Source organism: Coloeus monedula (genome assembly GCF_965178545.1).
Source record: "Coloeus monedula genome assembly, chromosome: 3".
Taxonomy (NCBI): Eukaryota; Metazoa; Chordata; class Aves; order Passeriformes; family Corvidae; genus Coloeus; species Coloeus monedula.
Genome location: NC_138783.1, coordinates 89,232,834 through 89,250,861, shown reverse-complemented (window position 1 = coordinate 89,250,861; position 18,028 = coordinate 89,232,834).

The window sequence follows — 18,028 nt, the reverse complement described above, 5'->3', positions numbered from 1 at the left end:
GCCATTTGCAGCCCATAATTGAAATATGAAGCCTACTTTGGATTAGTGTTTGCATAGAAGTGAGTAGGTTTCTCCCAAATAATCATCCTCTGATCAAAATACATGGCAACAGTGGTGCAAAAATCAGGGATGGCACCGTAGGGGAGAGGACCATTATGGAAAAAAATAAAGGACCCTCAAAGACCTGACCAAATTCCACTGAATATGAAACTGTTCTCTTTAGTTTTCAAGAAAGTTAGAAGAGGGAGAAGGATTAATTTGATTAATATTAATTAAGGGGCAAGACAGACTTTGGGCCACTTGTTTTCCTACCTTCCATGTTGAAAGCGAGAGCACCAGGAACAAATAAATGGCAAATAAATCTAATGTCTCCTGTTAGTCAGAGGAGTCACACCATCTGTGTCTGCTGGGAGCTCTGCGCTTCTTCCCAGACAGGCTGCCTGGGGGAGGCAAGCATGGGAGCACAAGGACAGATGTGAGGAGCTCCTTCTTTGGGTGATATACTTCTGTAACCAATTCTGTTAGAAATTTCTGCAGGGAGGAATAGTCTTCTGGGGATCAGCATTATTTTTCATTCTGTGGCTTGCAGCTTCCTGAGGGAGGGAGAGGTAGCGCATACCTATCAGTCAGCAGCACAGTCTCCGAATGAGGGAAAAGCAGAGGGATTCCACAGTGAAATGGACTTCAGATGCATCCTACTGGAGATGCCCCAAGCTCTGGAGTAGGATGTCTGACGGGTCTTCAGGATCTCTTCCCCTAGAAGACCAAACTCCTTGTTTTTCTGCATGATTATTACAAGAGAAGAGCCAATTTGCTGATTTGAACTTCCTTCAGTCAGATCTGGTTTGAAAAAAACTCCTTTGCTATGGTTTTCATGGAAGAACTTAACCAGGTGTACAAACTACCTGAGCATTTGACTTAGCTCATCCAAAAAAGGGGTTGTAAGTTCCCTTTAAGTGGTAAATGCAAGGAGTGGGGAGGAAGAAGGTGTGGGTTGAAAAATTAGTTGCTGAACATTGAATAGACTTGCTGCCTGGAAGGGCTGGAATTGCTGCTGGGTGACTGGAAAGCCCTAAAGCTTGCTGTCTGGCAATCTTGTGGCTGAGCATTTGCATCTTTTCTGGGAAGAGCTTCTAGACAGCACAAACTGTATGTGTGCACTCAATTGCCACGGAGCATACTGTATGTGTGCGTGTGTCAGCCTGGTGAGCCAAAGCTCAAGGCTGTGGAAATAATTCCTCCTCGTGTGGGAAAGAGATGAGCCACTTCTGGCTGACAGTGGTCTATGTACCATGTACCTCTTGGCCCGTACAAGACCTTTGGTTCCCTCACAGCAAAATGGGAATACATCTCATGGGAATACATCCAGTTCCAATGTGACTGTGCTGGTTAATAGGAATAAGAAACTATGCCATGTCTGTGCCTGGGAAAAAGGCTTTGGTCTCAAATCAGGCTGGTGGAGCTTGTTCAGATTTGAGAGCTGTTCAAGTAAAGGAAGTTCGAACTCAAACCCAGGAGTAAGGGATCTGCTATTTTTGCTCTGGAAGTCCCAGTGAAATGGAAGATAATAAGGGGTTGTAGTGCCACAACTGAATTAAGAACATCTGGGAGAAGTCTGAATGCAAACGCAGCATCTTTGTCTTTACCTTGACTGAGAATAAAAGACTATTGCTAATAGTTATTACATTTTACATCTTAAGTTATTATTGCACTGTGTTAGTACTTTTTTGGTAGGCACATATCCCTGTGGACCTGTATAAATATTTTAATTCCTAGCCAGTTTTACAGAGACCTTCTACCTCATCCAGAAGCTCTTGATAAGCAGAAGGAAGGTGTAGAGAACTGTTGCCTCTCTCCTTACAAGAAACAGCCCGATCCCGATCTCCAGTGATTTCAGCAGAGGCTGGATTAGGCCTGGATTTCATCATCACAGTCATGATTCCACAGTTTTTCAAATCATTTTGATAATTGCTCTCCCTCCTCTTTTTTCCTGATACCATTTTTGCTCACACATTTGGAGTTATACTACTCACCACCACACACTCACCCTTTTAAATTCTTCTCAGCTTGCTTTGATTCCGTGTACCACTCTACTCTTGCACCTACCTTAAGCTCATGATGCTGTTGTTAGTCACAACACTTGCTACTAGAAACATGGAGAATTTAAATGTGAAAGTTTAGTTAATAACAAAAGAAATATAAAGAAATGTTCAAACTCAGGGGTGTATGAATCTGCCCACGTATATACAGCTCTGTCATCTATGATTCTCAAAGCAGTAAACAACTATCAATATCAAGACAGTGTGGAAGTCTGAATTTATCTGCTGTTATCAGATTCATCTCTTAATTGTGTCTTTCAATCTTTTTTAAACTACTGCAGTCCATAGGCACTAGATGTCAATGAGGCCCTGGGAGTGTTCTGCCATGTGCTCATCCATGTTCAAACAGCTACTAAATTCCTGGTAACAATTTTAAAAAAACCTCCTAAATTAAACCATGCATTTAAAAACTATTTACTTTGCTGTTTTAAACTCTTAGTTTGAGCATAGTGATACAGTTAAAGAAAACCTTCAGAAAACTTTTTTCCTTTAAACTAGATTATTTCCTTTCTCTATTGTCAATGAAAATGGGTGAGTTCATGGACTGCTCTTCCTTTTTTGTTGCTGTCAGCTCCTCATACTCATATTGATGCAAATGTGGTTCTGATTTCATTGTGACTGCCCCAGGAGAGTGTCAAAATACAAAAAAATCCAATTTCAGTCATGCAAAATCAGGTGAGGTGTTTGCTTGATTTTGCAAAGTCAGAGATGTGGCTGTAAGGATTTGGAAGGTGCATTTGGCCTCCATGTCTAGGACAGGCAGTGCCCAGATGCAGCTTCTAGCAGAGGCTATGATATTCCCCTTCCACAGAGCATTGCAGGAGAGAAGGAAGCAGAGGAAAAGAAGGTGTTAAAAAGGTAAATATTGACTCAAAGAAAGGAGACATAAAGGAGAATGTGGGAGAACTGTAAATGAGCCAGAGAGGATGGAGAAAAATTCTTCAGCAACTGTAATTAGGTTAGATTTCAGAAGTAATTGCAGTGTTCCGGCATCAGCAGATACTGTAGGCAATGTTTACCCTCAGCTCTGTTTGCTGAGAAGGCGGTGAGTTGTTTCAGCCTGCAGGGCCTGATCCTGATGTGGTGGCACCGACTGCACACAGACACGAGTCCAGTGAGGCAGCCAGTGTCCTCCCTCTACATGCCACTGGGAGCAGCCAGAAGGTTTGCAGAGAATGGAAGTGGTGAGTGCAGAGACAAAACCACAGTGGTATGTGTGGATGCAAACACACAGCCTAAGTGAGGAGTACGTATCTAATTGAGCTGCTGGTGCAAAAGTGTGTTAGCAATTTAATACTGAATAAAAGGTGTTTAGATTGTCACCAGTGTCTGGCTGATGCTGCCACCTCTGCAGAGGTCATGGTGAGGCTGGGCTAGTGCCTACCTCCTCATCACAGGCTGGAGCGGTAAGTGGGATGCAGAAACTGCATTGCCCTCCGGTTCTTTTCAGATAAAATTCTCCTGTGTAAAACCAGATTATATAGGCTTTCTGCAGGGAGAATAGATTTCACCTTTAAGTCTTCTGCAGACATTTTACATTAGCAGTTCATGCGCCATCAGAAAATCAATTACCATTGGTATTACATGCAGATGAACAGTGCAGAGTAACGGAGAATTCATTTTACACAATGCTTTTAATAAAATGCTAAATAGAGCAAAATATTTTCCAAAGGGCTATTTATAGGATCTGTGTAGGAAGTATGTCTCCAAGGGGAAGTTTGCACCTTTGTGATTTGGATGAGGAGTGAGTGTCAGCATTCTTAATGCTAACATTGGTCAAGAACATATTTCTGTCAGGCTGGTCTGTAGATGAGAGCAGTCCATCATCTATAGTACAATGGCTGTCACTTCACATGGAAAAACACTTTTTCTTTTAAAAACAAGGGTTTCACACGCTGTGTTGTTGTAGTGCCAGTTGTTGCAAGACCCTAAAATAACTGAATTACTGTTTCATTCTTGACACTCTTATCATCTTTTCCTGTTCTTGATGCCAGAACAGTTTGCCGATTAGGTTTGCTGCATGTATTTCAGTAAATCATTTACTTCAGCACCTCTTTACAAACAGACATTTCTGCAATAGCAGCCCTACACCTACCTGAGTTTGGGTATGTATCTGGGGCAAAGCAAGGGACTCAGGTGGTTTTATCAGGAAGCAATTATGAAAATAAGAACAGAAATTCAGGGCCAGACCAAAGTATGCTGCCTCTAACTGTGGCCAGAAAGAGAAGTCTGAGGAAGTGAATAAGAGTAGCACAAGCATGCACTTCCCTGGAGTGCTTTCTCAGCCATCAGTAGTTTATGCTCAGAAGTTTCCCATATGCCCATGTAACCATTATAGGCAACATCTTCCTGCAGGGAACCCCACAGCTTAACTATGCACTTTATGAAGAGCCATCTGGTTTTGCTCAATTTGAACCTGCTGGTGTTATTTGGTACCTTTTTGTTCTTGGATTAGAAGAGAAGGAGAACAATCAGTCTCTCTTCACCCTCTTTATGCTATTTGTGGTTTTATAGACATATGCCATATTCTCTCTCAGTCATCACTCTTCCAGTATGGAAATTGCTCCATATTTTTGATCATACTTGTGATTCTTCTCTGAATGTTTTCCACTACATTTCCTTTAAGGTGAGGACCAGGACTGTGTGTAGTGTTCAACAGGCAATCTAAGTGCACACACACTAAATCTGTACAGGTGCACGATGGTGTTCTTGCTTTTCCTTCCCTAATATTTGATAGCACAGGGCTGTGGCTCTTGTTTCTTTAAGGCCTTCTGAGATGCATGGTACAGTTCAGTTACATGAGCTCAAGAACAGTTCTTTCTGCTTACCTTTTATTTTTTAAATAGCCCAGATGAATACAAAATAATAGAAATTTGTCTTAATTTATCTATGTATTTCACTCTATTAAAAGAAAAGAATGGCTAGAATGTTGCTAAAGAGAAAATGTATTCTTATTCATTGTAACTTCCAAGATTTCTGAAGGGGCTATATTTAAGTATGTATGCAAAAAACAGCCATGCTGGGAGGGGAAGGGGGATCAATCACAGAAAGCTTGAACAGCAAAAGGAAATGTTTCAAAATGTTCTAAACTTGTGAAAATAAAGTATGACAGGATAGAATAGAATAATAAAAAGAAATCCTTTGACAATTTCCTTGCAATAGAATATACTCCCTTCTTTTAAATGTTTTTGTTAGAGCTAAAACTGATGAAACCATGAGAACAACTAAAATAGATTAATCCTTCTGCCAGCTGCTATTGCAATCTATTACTTGCAGGAAGGAAGCCTGTTTGTTTAAAAATATCCTCCCTGCCCTTAAAGATGCAGTGAGATGTTTGCATTACTTGAAATTGGTTGTAAATATCATAATTACCCAGTTCCTTTTTCATTTCGCAATCCTTGCCAGGTGTATTATTACAAGTCTCATAAGTTTAATCTGATCTGTGCTGCTACTGCTAATATGGCACTGATATGGCACTATAGAAAACCAGCAATGATGACCTAAGTCTCAGTCCAATGTTTCCTACTTCCAGGGTAACCAATACCTATTTCCCACTTGATTCCACCAAGCAAACCACAGAACCCTCCAAATTCCCCAGCTGATGTCCACCCTCAGGTTTTCCACCATTTCCTCCTGCAGCACTGGCCTGTACCTGCTGCCACCACCCTCGGATTAGTTTGACAACCTCAAGCCAAGTGACATGGGGTACAAATATTGAACTTATGCCTTAAAATACCTTTCCAAAGTTGTGCCTAAGTATCTCCAGATGCTTTATGAGAGTGAGTGAAATGGCCTGAAAGTTTCATTTCAATTAAAATAAGCTCTGCTCCAGGTCTTCTTGCAGTAATCAGCAGTGGCATTCAGCTTTCAAAAGCTGATGTTAATGCTTCATTGGCATGAATGTCCTGGCCTGTTTGCTACTTCTGAGAAGCACAAACAGCTCTGGTCTGCATCACAAAAACAGAACTTCATATTTTTGAAACCTTTGATCTGAAAATTTGCTACCCTTACCACTTCAGCTTGGCTTATAAGCTTGGAGCTCTTCCATGGAGATACAGACATTTCTTTGGGGCATGATGAGCTTTTGACTTTTGCCTTTCTTTGATTATTTTTTTAGATAGAGAGCAAAGATCTTTTCTGTGAGCATGCCTGCCCCAGGCAGCCACTATTCACAGTGGAAGCTGAGTAACATTTTGCTATTCAAACAGAAATCTGAGTGTGTTGTACAATTGCAACAATACGAGACCGACATGGCAAGATGGCATGGAGCCATTCATTCCTGCCTGGAAAAGAATTCTTTTGGAAAAGAATTTCCAAATTCCTTTTGGAAAGGCAGGTAGAGAGAAGGGTATTGGCAGTATATTAGCAAGGCATGAAGCAAGGGTGAAGAGGCCATTGAAGAACATGTGGGGTGTTGAGAAAAGGAGAGAGCAAGAAGATGGGATGAGATGCACAGAAGTCTGGTGGGAGGTATGGGCTAAGACTTGCAGGGATTTGGTGTGACCTAGTGACGTAAGCACTTTGCTGAGGCCCTGGATACTTCAGGGTAAGTCTGAAGTTCAGTGAGCTGCTTTATTGCCACTGGAAAGTCACTTCACCTCCTCACCTCTCAGATTTTCCCCCATCTCTTCCTACTCATCGGATCAGCATCAATAAAGAATTGTCAAGAGAGGGGGAAAAGAAAGAGAATTTTTTCTGTAACTGAATGATGAGATCATGGGACCTGAGTCAAAAGATGACATGATTCTGTGTGGTTTAGGGGAAAGAGATAAGACAACTTTAGCTCCTTTCAGAAGATCTGACATTGTTATGTTCTAAGCTCTAAATGCAGATACATGATCCTGGGGATAAGGTACAGAACATGCAGCATGCAGCCAGCATGACAAAATCATTGCCAGGTAGAGATAAACGTAGCACAGCCAAATAACCCCCCCCTCTTGGTCTTTAGCTGCTAAAGAAGGATGGGGTGTTGAGAAACCCCTCCTGTTTGATGGGACAGAGCACAATCAGCTAAACTGATCCTTTAGTAATACTTAGGGAGACACACATGCTGGTGTTGCTTTGTGTTTATTTTTTGTTTTAATAATCAAAATCAGCTATGTCCTTGTGGATGTACTTGAGTTTGTTTTCAATTCTCATGTATGTGATGACACACCTTATCTTGCTCTGGTGGATTAGTTTGTTTATACAAGCTTGGCACAGCGAGGAAGCACTGCAGTCTGAGCCTTGGATCCCAACCACATTCTTCATTGAAATGGTACCACACACTAGCACCCCAGCCCTGGGTGCTGCACCCATGCCCCCTCACAGCCAGATGTCAATGCCAGGACTCAAGATTTAATCAGTGTTAGAGACTTTCAGACAATGACTCCAATACATCTGGAAATTGCAAGCTGTTTCTGTAAATGTAGCCATAGTGTATCTCTTTTCAGAGAAGCCGTGTCCAGTATTTAAAAAATCTTCTAAAGTCAGAAAAAAAGCTTATGTGCAACCTCAGGAACCCACTTGGTTGTCAACAGCTAGTCAGGCTTCCTGATGCCAAAAACAGTCCCTCTCTGTGCCAAGAAGGGAGCTCCCAGCTGATGTCATGAAGGAAATAGAGCAAACTGTATACATCTGAAAGCACTGAGCTCTCCCGAAGCAATTGTTTCTTTCAGATGAGGAAGAGCTATGGACTGGTGTAGGGGAAATCTGGGACTCCTAAACATACCAAATCCATCCAGCATAGACCAATTTTTAATAACACTATAGACTTTAGCTGAAATTATGAATGAATTCAGCTCCCAATTCAAAGAATCCAAATTGTGTCTACCTGTCTACCTAAGCTTCTGCAACAGCCACTGGAGACCTAAAGCCTACTTCTAATGCAGCCAGGGTAGTTCAGCTAAGCAAGTGGTGGAGTTTACCTTCTAACGATATGAATTTTCGCTCTTAACTCCATTCCCTGTTGACTAAACTTCCATTGACTGTAGTGGAAGCTTAGACATGTAGATCACATAGGGATATCTGTATTGCATTCAACCAAATTTAGGCATCCCAATCAGCAGCTAAATCCAGCTCTATAAGGTTTATTAGGTCAGACTCATCTGAGCAGGTGAGTGGCCTCCTGTTCTGCGTGCATTACCTCAGTGCAGAACTTCTCATATTGTCAAGACTGAACATTGAAGTGACAGGTCTGAAAACAGAATAAATTGCTTCAGAATATGCTTTATATAGATGAAATGCATTTGAACTTTCAGATTCATGAGAACTAAAATTAAATGTCTGAAAGAACACCTGAATGCACCATCCAAAGAATGTGATCCTGAAAATGCAGTCGTTAAAATGACAGGGCTGATTGCCACCAACACTTACCAGAGAGGCTGAACTAGACCAAAGTTAAGGTCCATTCAACCTCACACAGTTTTCAATGCAGACAGTCAGGAGACAGTCCAAAAAAAGAGTGATCCTTCCCAGTCTGCACCATTACAAGTTAAGCAATCAACAACCACTTGGGTATGTTGTATGCTGAAGAATGCATCCAGACAACTTTGTGTAGTGCCCCTGTGAGCTCTCTCCTCCATGAAGTAATTCAAACCCTTTTGGAATCTGTTCCTGTCTTGGAACCCCATAACATACACTTCTTCAGAATGAGAAATTCAGGACCTACTGCTGTGGCACTAAGCTCCAGAATTTAAATATGCTCTGTGCAAAATCCTTTGCATTCCCTTGATTTTCTTCCACTGTGTTTCTCAGAGGTGCTGCCTTGTTCTAGCATCAGATGAAATAGTGAACTGCCTTTCCCCACTCACCTTCTCCATCACTTTTCAGATTTTATAGACGTCTATTGTAGTCTGTCTCTGCCAGAACAAATGTTGTTTATAACAGCTGCAAATGTTTGAAAAGATACCAGTTTGTATGATGATCAACTCTAACAACCTAAGCAAGAGCTCACTGTAGAAAGACACATCTAATGAATACAAAATAGCTAGGGAAAAAGTAATCACCTTTAGAGATCTAATACTGGATTTTGTCCCAATAAAGTCCTTCATTTTGGTCAGACATTTTTAGTACATGAGTTGTTGGTTCCTGTGAAACTAGATGGAGGTTGACTGGATTCTTTTTGTCCACTTGTTTTAGTTCTCACATGAGATCCAAGGTATGAAATCCTTACCTGTTCACAAAGTTCCCTCAAAGCTGAATGCATTACTAGTGGTATCTTTAGCTTGCATTTCTAGGGAGTGAAGAAATGAGAAATACTTGTAAATGCATATTTCAAACCACTAGTTTAGATAAAGCATGTATGTAATTCACATTAACTAACAAGTTTCAGTCACCACAGGATATTATGTTTAATAGCAAGTTTTAATACAGCCATAATAAAATGCAGAACCCTAATCATCATTAACTTGCAGTTCTAGACAGAAGGTGTACATGTCTTGGTTCATATGTTGAGGAAGGTCTCCTTAGGTCATTTTGGTAGATAAATGTGCTATTCAGTGATAAGATAAGGACAAGATACAATTTCCATTGTTTTATTATTCACACATTACTTAAAACAAACTGGGAAAACTAGCTTGACAAATTTCAGTTGAATTTTACTGTAAATACTTTCAATGCATTTAATAGATCTACGGAGCATTACTTACGAGAGATAATTTCAGCAGTTAACAGGAATATGGACTGAAAATTTGAATGCATATTACTGAGAGGAAGATTGGAAACTGATAGATGAGCAGGAAAAATTAGTACAAATAAATGCAGCATAAATTACAGACAACTCAATCTCCTGTAGAACACTGATTTTTCATAATCTCTGAAGAGAAACTCTAGATCTCAAATCCTGTGTGCTGGCATAAAAGCCCTGTTTATCCTACGCAGCTCCTGTCTCTGTGTGTATGTCCAATCTATCACTGAATCACAGCTTTTCGCTGAACCTGTTCTTTTGGGACGTGGTATATTATATGATAAAATTTTGAGTGGGGTATTGTTGAACATCCCATGTTCCACTCATCAGAAACCAACCATTTAAAAGAAATTAGCTTGCTCAAGCACCTGCCTTTCTTACAGTTTTTCAAAGACTGCCCTGGTCTGGAAAAAGCTCCTGGTTCAATGTCTCACATACACAGTTAAATTAAAATACTTAATTGTGCAGAGCATTACTCAGTGCTGATCTCCTGGGGAAACAGGAACTTTATGAATGATGTCTGCTTCCCACTGTGAGGAGTAAAATTACAGTGTTTAAAGAATATATGTGTTAAGCACCTAAGGCTGTTTAGAGAAGTCTGAGATCCCATAATAGACTACTGTGGTATTGTGAAAAAGAGTTTTGTGAAGCAAGGTATTTTGTTTGGAAGCTAAAAGGAAGAAATTGTGAAATAAAATGGGACAAAATAATTTTTTATTTGTTGATAAGCAATTTGCTAATTAAGAAGAAGAAAGTGGCTTTGTTGAGCTATGCTGATGAAGAAAACCTGGGAATAAGAGTCTAGCTGTATTTTGGAGGGGAAAATGAAAACACATTTGCCAGTGTTCCATGTGCATCTCAAAAGCATGCTGATGAGTGTCAGCCCATGAACACTCCAACCCAAGTGAAGTGTGCTACCAAGTGCCAGAGGCTACCAAGTGTGATATTGAGAGCAAACCCGTGGTCTGCAAGCATAGGAATATGGATTTTCTGATGAGATTAGGATGCAAGTACTTTGGGCTCAAGCAGGTGATCTAAGCATGCACCTGTACACCACTTTACAGGCAAAGGGGCTCTGCCTGCTCTGGAGGAACCCTGACTGGAGCCAACAGGCAGCTCTAGTTGGAAAGGCAGGGAGTCACTCCTGCAGAACCCTGAGTCAAGGCATAGGTGCCTCCCTCCTGTCCCCAGGAGTGGGGGATCTGGTGTGCCTGGTATCAGAGGACAGAGGAGCACAAGTACTTTACCCAGACCTGGCTTGTCATGGCTCTGTTTCTCTCCTGGTAAACAGCCTAGTGCACAGGTACCTGCCCAGGAAATAACCCGCTTTTGAGCCACAATAAGACAAGGATAGAAAACAGTAAATGCAAGGGAGGTTTCAGAATCTTGCTGGTCTTTGGTTTTGCTCTGTCTTTAGTTCATAGACCTGCCAGCCTGCAGTCCTGATAGTGCTTATTGCATATTGCAGATCTGATTCTTTCCTGGGTCCATCCTTGAACAGAACACTACTGATGACAGTATCATTAACATTTCCAGTGACAGCCATGCATGTGGCTGCCATAAAGCCTTGGGACAATCCAAATTTGGCCCTTTGAAAATGTTGGGGTTTTTTACTGGAGAAAGAGAGGGAAAGGTTTTCATTGGTTTGTTTTGAATGTCCAAGTGACATTACTGGGAACAAGGGGGTGTCCTAAGAAAAAAGAAATCAGAAAATCCACATTAATAATCCCACCTCAAGCCTACTTTAAACACTGTCCAGGGCAATGTCTCTATCAATAGGGATCAAGCAAGACAACTGTGCAAACACACCTGTGCTTTCTTTTAATTCTCACTTTCACCTGCAAGTCAGGAAAAGTGAAAAAATACTAATTAAAAAAACCCTGCTTGTGTAAACATTGTCTGTAAATATTTTATCAGTTTATTTTCCTTTTACTCGTGGAACATGATTAGAAGAAGTAAGGGCAGTAGAAGAAGGAGGGAGAGAGTGGGGGAATGTACCTGCAGTTTTCAAAAAAAGTATCAAGAATTTTTCCATAAGGCAGTTTTAAGCTGCAAGTGCCTTGGCAAATCTGTAATGTGATTTTCCAAGTGGTGTGCAAAATGTCATCCAAGTTTAAATCTGTAATATTGCTTTAATCTCCAGAAATTAAACAATAATGTTTGTCTTTACTGTGTTTGATCCAATCCTGCACTCCTTTCCAGAATAAGTTCCTACTGGTTTTAGTGATCTGGGCCCAGTAATGCACATCTGACTTACCAGTTTATTTACAGCTTGGATCTGTCATTGCCATTAGGTATCTAGGATACACATTTCGCGCACATACAGCACATAGAGAACATGTACTTGTAGATAGACTTTCATTGAATATGATAATGTAATGATCGCTATCCTACCTAAAGAAATGCATTTGAATTGCATACGTCTCAAGCTACCCTCCAAACACCAGATAAATACCTTCCAAAAATAGCATCACTCATTTTTCACAGCAGGTGTCATTCATCAGGTATGAGGCTGCATCTAAACGTGTTGGTAATAATAATTCAGTTTGGTGTATGACTCCAGCTCATTACCAGCAGCCCCAGGCACTGGAGGCTAGTGAAGTCACTAGAGCAGCACAGAAATACTTAATCCTATAGCAAATATTTAGTCCTATGACATGAATATTACACAAATATTGATCCTGTAAGTTAAAAAGACTCAGAAGAACATGGCTTTTCTCCTTCAGCTGTCTGATGTGCCTCGCTGTTTGCTCACCTCTGTGGTCCTGTTTGCAGAGGTGGACCAGCTCGAGGCTGCCCACCTTACCTGATCTGGAAGGGGGTGGTGGGCACAAGAAAGGGGGAGAGGAGGGACCAGATCCTACCCGTCCACAGGCAGGACCAATGGCTGTGACTGCACCTCTCCCTGTGAAGATAGGATATGGCAAGTGTGGGATGGTCCAGTCTTCCATGCTTCTCCTGTCCCTCCTGTGGGATCTGCTCTCAGGTGGCACCCCCAAAGTGAGTTTTTTGAGCTGGGGATGATGCCCTGTCACTGCTTGTCGTGCCTTGGGCACCTTGCTGCATTGCCATGGAACACGTGGTGGTGCCATGGTTGCCGTCACCCCGAGGACACGGTGCTTGGTGTCCCCCAATTGCCATGCCACCATGGTGGCGGAGGATCCCTACCAAAAGCTATTTTTGGCATCCCCCTGCTACATGGACAGTGCCACCACAACTAGCAGAACTGCCGATGAGCAGTGCCACCGTGAGAAGGCTAATTAGGAGTCTGCAAGGAATCTTGCTGCGTGTTTCCGCTTAATTTGTAATATTCACACTAGGCCTGACAGAAAGCCACAGAGGGGACAGGAGCATTTCCAGTGGCCTTTAATGGGTTGTTTGCCCTGGGACACCGATAATGACAGCCCTGTTTGTGCAGGCAGTGAAAGGGCTCTCCTCAGGCCCCACCAGACACCACAGCCTGTTAACCTTAATTAAATTTCATGGCACACTTGGCTCGGTCCTGCTGCAATTGCTCAGCCTTTACTTATATGCGTTGGCTAAATGGGAATGCCCTCCTAGCACAGGGAGCCCAGGATATGAAGAGACCCTTCTACAGTGCCTTGTGCCTCTTTTCAGAGCAATATGCTAAAGATTAATTTTTTTAGCAGCATAACAGTGATAAACAATTTCTTTTCTGTTTATTACTACTCACTATTGTTACAGAAGTGTTTCCAAACTTGACTTAAAACTGGTGTGTTTGTGGTGCTGCACAACACAAACAGCAGGAGCCTGTATCTTCACCCCAGGATGTTGCCACTCAGACACCTGCTGGTTTTAGTTTGAAATTTCAGTTACAGACACAAGACAAACTGAGGTATGCTCAGGTGACAAGCCCCAGGCATGGACAGTCACCTGTAGGTGGTACATGAGGATGGGGCCCGACCCCATGCTGGTCTCTCCCCCTAGGGATGCAGGGCAGCTTTGCTGCTTGCCTATGCCTAGGGGAAGGAAGGCTGTCCTTTGCACCAAAAGTCACAGAGCAAGTGGTGGAATTACTGTCCCTGCTGTGTCCCACCACCTGACTTCTCCAACTGAGAAGTGTGGAGGAGAGGGCGAGGGCTGGATCCCTATCTGGCAGGTGGAAAGAAACACCTGCAGAGGCTATGCAGCAACCCCAAAGAAGCCTTTGCCCTCACTCATGCTTACAGACCACAGATCTAGAGAAAAAACTTTCTCAGTAGGTCATGAGGCTTTATCCTCCCCTGGCATCCCAGGAAATACAAACAAGATCACACCAGGTCTCCTAACATTCCTTTTCTTGGATCTTCTGGAAACAGAGATAAATTCCCCAACAACCCTTGGGGAGTCAGAAAAGGAGTACTCAGGCTTTGATCATTTCCTTGAGGGGAAAAATGTAGAGAAATGGGCAAAAGATTGTGTGCAATGCTGAAGGGATAAGAGAAGGTGAGAAGAGGAGGAGGCTGTGGTGAGGAGAGAACAAGGAAAGGTGAAGAGTGAAAGGGATGGAAAGCAGAGAACAAAGGGGAGAAGCCCTGAACATTTGAAAGAGCAGGTAAATGAGGGAGCGAGCTGAGATGGGAAAGAGAAGAGGGGCACTAACTTAAGAGAGACACATAACAAAGGGAAGAAAAAGAAAGTCTTAGCAATGTATTAAATAGGAAAAAAGTAGGGAACGAGAAGCTAAAGAAAGACACAATCAGAAAGAGAAGACTTCCTTGCAGAGAAAGAGAGGTGAGAGCAGGCTGATTCTAAGGGAGGAAAATACTGAAATCTGAAGAAATACATTACAAGCTAGACACACAAAAGCAGAGGCATAAACTGTAATAGAGAGCAAAAGAAAATGAAGTGGAAAAAGGAAGCAGGTGGAACAAAAGAAAACAGTGCATGTAACATAGTTTTAAAATATTGAACATAGAAGTTGGATTAAAAAAATTTTGCTGAGCTCATTTCTCTCTTTAGAACTGTACATTATGAAGTGAAACATATGTGCAGTCTGGCATTGCGGTTCAAATCCGCTTTTAATGGGTACAGATAATGAAGCTGGTGACCGTTTAAGAGCAAATGCCATTACATATGATGACCTGTAATCCACTGTAAACTCTTACCCTCTGCTTACACAAACAGACCTGGGTGCTTGAAATAAAAAGAGACTTTTATTTTTGTTCTTTTCATGTGGAGACCACTGGTCTCCTGGCCAAAGTTCACTTCCCAAATGACAAATGGTTAAAACACTGGGCTGCAGGGTCTGTCTAGAAAGAAAACAGTTTTATTTCATATCTCCACTATTAGGAGATTGTAGTAGTCTATTCTGTTTACTACCAGTGAATGGCATGTGGAGAATTACTAAACAATTTGGCAGAGGATAGTTTCTTTTTCAAGTGATAACGTGTTATGGAAGAGCTACTTGTTCCCAGCCTCCAGCCGGCTTCCTGGAAGGCTCCTTGCTCCTGCTTTGCATGCACAGGACCAGAATTGTACACTGTGCTGTGAAGGGAAAGGAACAAGCCAAGCACTCAAAGCCACCCAGTGCTGTCTCACCTGGCATGATCTGAGCACCATGAGTGCAGAGGGTGTGACTTACGCATTTACGAGAGATGGGCAAGGGCATGTGATGGGGATAGTCCTGGTGAGCGAAGAATGCAGAGCCTTTCCTCTGGCAGGGAGAGAGCTGCCAACCCCAAAAGGAGAAGCTAAGGCCATAGTCTAAGCAGTGTCCTGCCCTACCCTGCAGAAAATGTCCTTGGAAAACAGTGTGGCATGTCCCTTCTGAGTCCTGTGCTGGGCTGTGGGGCTGGAGGTCAGCTGCAAACTCAGCTCTTCATACACGTGCTAATGTGAAGAAAATGTACGGCCAAATACAGAATGCCTTATTGAAGGTCCTGTGATTTTTAACCACTCCTCCCATGCTCACCAAACTGCTGCAGCTCCTTATGCAGTAACCAAATATGATCACATTGTGTGGCAACATTGTCCTTGTAGAATCAACTCTTCTACAGTCACCTTTGCCTCTGTCCTTCCCTCCTTCTCCCGTTCAAAAACATCACCCACACTCTGGCTCCCCATCTCTTACCAGAACACAACAGAAAAAACACCCTTTACCATGCATGCCACAGAGCAGGTCCCAATTAAAAATCTAATTTTAGTGTTGTTTTAATCCTCACTGGACTTGTGAGTTGATGGCAAGAGATTGTAACAAGGATGGACAAAAGACATAGAAACCCACAAGAAAAACTAATGATGAATCATCGTTTGAAGGGTGAGTCATGCCTGAGTGCATGCATATGTCAAGCATGAGACTGGCATAGCTTCACTTGATTAACCCAAATCTGCTTTGTTTAAGTCTTCTCTTGCAGCTCTGCTTTAAAGGAAACAGTAACACAAAGCAGTTGTTTGTACAGTGATTTTATTTCCTCTCTATGGTAATATTCTGGTGGATCCCAGCAGAGAAGCTGTGGCTGGAAGAGATACCCAGTCTCACTTCTAGTCCCAAGACAGGGTCAGTTCCATTCTAATTCTTTCTAATAGAGGTTTGTATGATCTGCTTTTTAAATTCACTGGAGATGGAGATTCAGACCATCCCCATCTACCACTGTAGACTCAGACCTCTCACAGTCATTGTTGGATTTACAAGGAGAGGAGCAGCTATCATTTAACAGGGGCAATTTCAGGACCACACATGAAGGTGTGAAAGCAACCATCCTGCTTTCAATGGCCCCCTGCTCTCCCTGGTACCCCTCCCCAGTGACAGGGGGCTGCACAGCAAGAGATCTGTGCTTCTGCATGGACATCCCTGACGGCTGCCTGACCACTGGTGCTGATGTGAGGGACAGGGCAGGGATGCACAGCCACACCAGCAGCAGCACAGGGAAAGGCCAGTGTGGCGTGATGGAGAAGCTGAGCCCCAGGCTATCGCCCATCGTGTAGTATCTCCAGCTGCACTTTGACAAACACATTGAACTTACAGGAGTCGGAAGCGATGCTGAGCGAGGTGATGGTGGGGCTGCAGCTGCTGCTGGCAGGGTTGCCCAGCATCTCCAAAGAATATCTGTTCTCTTCAGGCACTGTTCTGCTCCATGCCCCGTGGTGAGGCTGATCTGCTGTTAGCACCCCTGCTATCAGCAGGGCTACCTTGTGGTGGCTGTCAGAGGTGGGCTGAGCACTCGGCTGTGTCCCTGCGCTTGGGTGACACCACAGCTGGCAGCACAAGCCCATTTACTGTTGCAGTGCTGTGCTGTTCAGCTGGCTGCTGGACTGCTGGCATCACCAAAGCTTTGCCAGCATTTATCTCGAGTGCTACCAAAAAAACCACCCAAACCCTATTATACTTGTTTCTACATTTTTGGATAGTAGGAGGAAAGATCTGCTTCATGACAGTAGGAACTGCGTGGCAGCCTTCCATGATAGGCATGCAGAGTTTTCTACCAAATAGAATGCATTCACTTATTATATAGGAAAACACTTGTATTTTAGCAGTTAAGGATCCTGGGTCATTTTCTGCACTGATGCAGAAGGATTTGGGTTTTGAAACTAATTTAGAAAAGGATCCAGTGCTGGTAAAGGCATCAAATTTTGCTAAGCAGCCAGGTGGTCTAGAGAATTCCTGATTTCTAGTCAAGTGCTGAGCTGCACAAACACAGAGATAATACCGTGTAACTCTTGCAAGCATTTAGCCATTGGCAAACAGCTGCCTACCAATCTCTTTAAGAGATTTATTTCTCTCTCATGGTTTTGTCAAGGAAACAGTAGTTGTTGATAACATTCAGAAACACAGAGGTGCTATTTAATACTTGGGATAGTGAACAAGCCAAAAATCCACTGTAGAAAATAGGCTTGTGTGAACATTTGACTTTTAAAATAATTTTATAGATTATATGTGCCTAGTGTTTATAATTCAGGGAGTTTTTATTTGCAAGTAACATCAGCCCCAGTATCCCTGGAGCTATAGGCTTTGTGGTTCTCTGATCCCTAACCCTAACCCTAGTGGCAGCTTGGGGCTGTGGCTGAGGTCCCCAGTGTCATGAGTGACCCAGATTAGAAAGTATGTGTACATAGCAATGCTGGTACAGTGCCATGCTCCCTTTGGCATGCTTTTTCCAGCCCCAGTGCTCTAGAGCTGTAGGCTGTGGTTCTCTGACCCCTAATCCTAACCCTAGTGCCAGCTTGAGCTGGAAGTGCCCAGCATAATGGTTGGCACAGATAAGAATGGTGTGAAGGCAGCAATGTTGGTGCAGTGCTGTGCTCCCTTTGGCATGACTTTTCC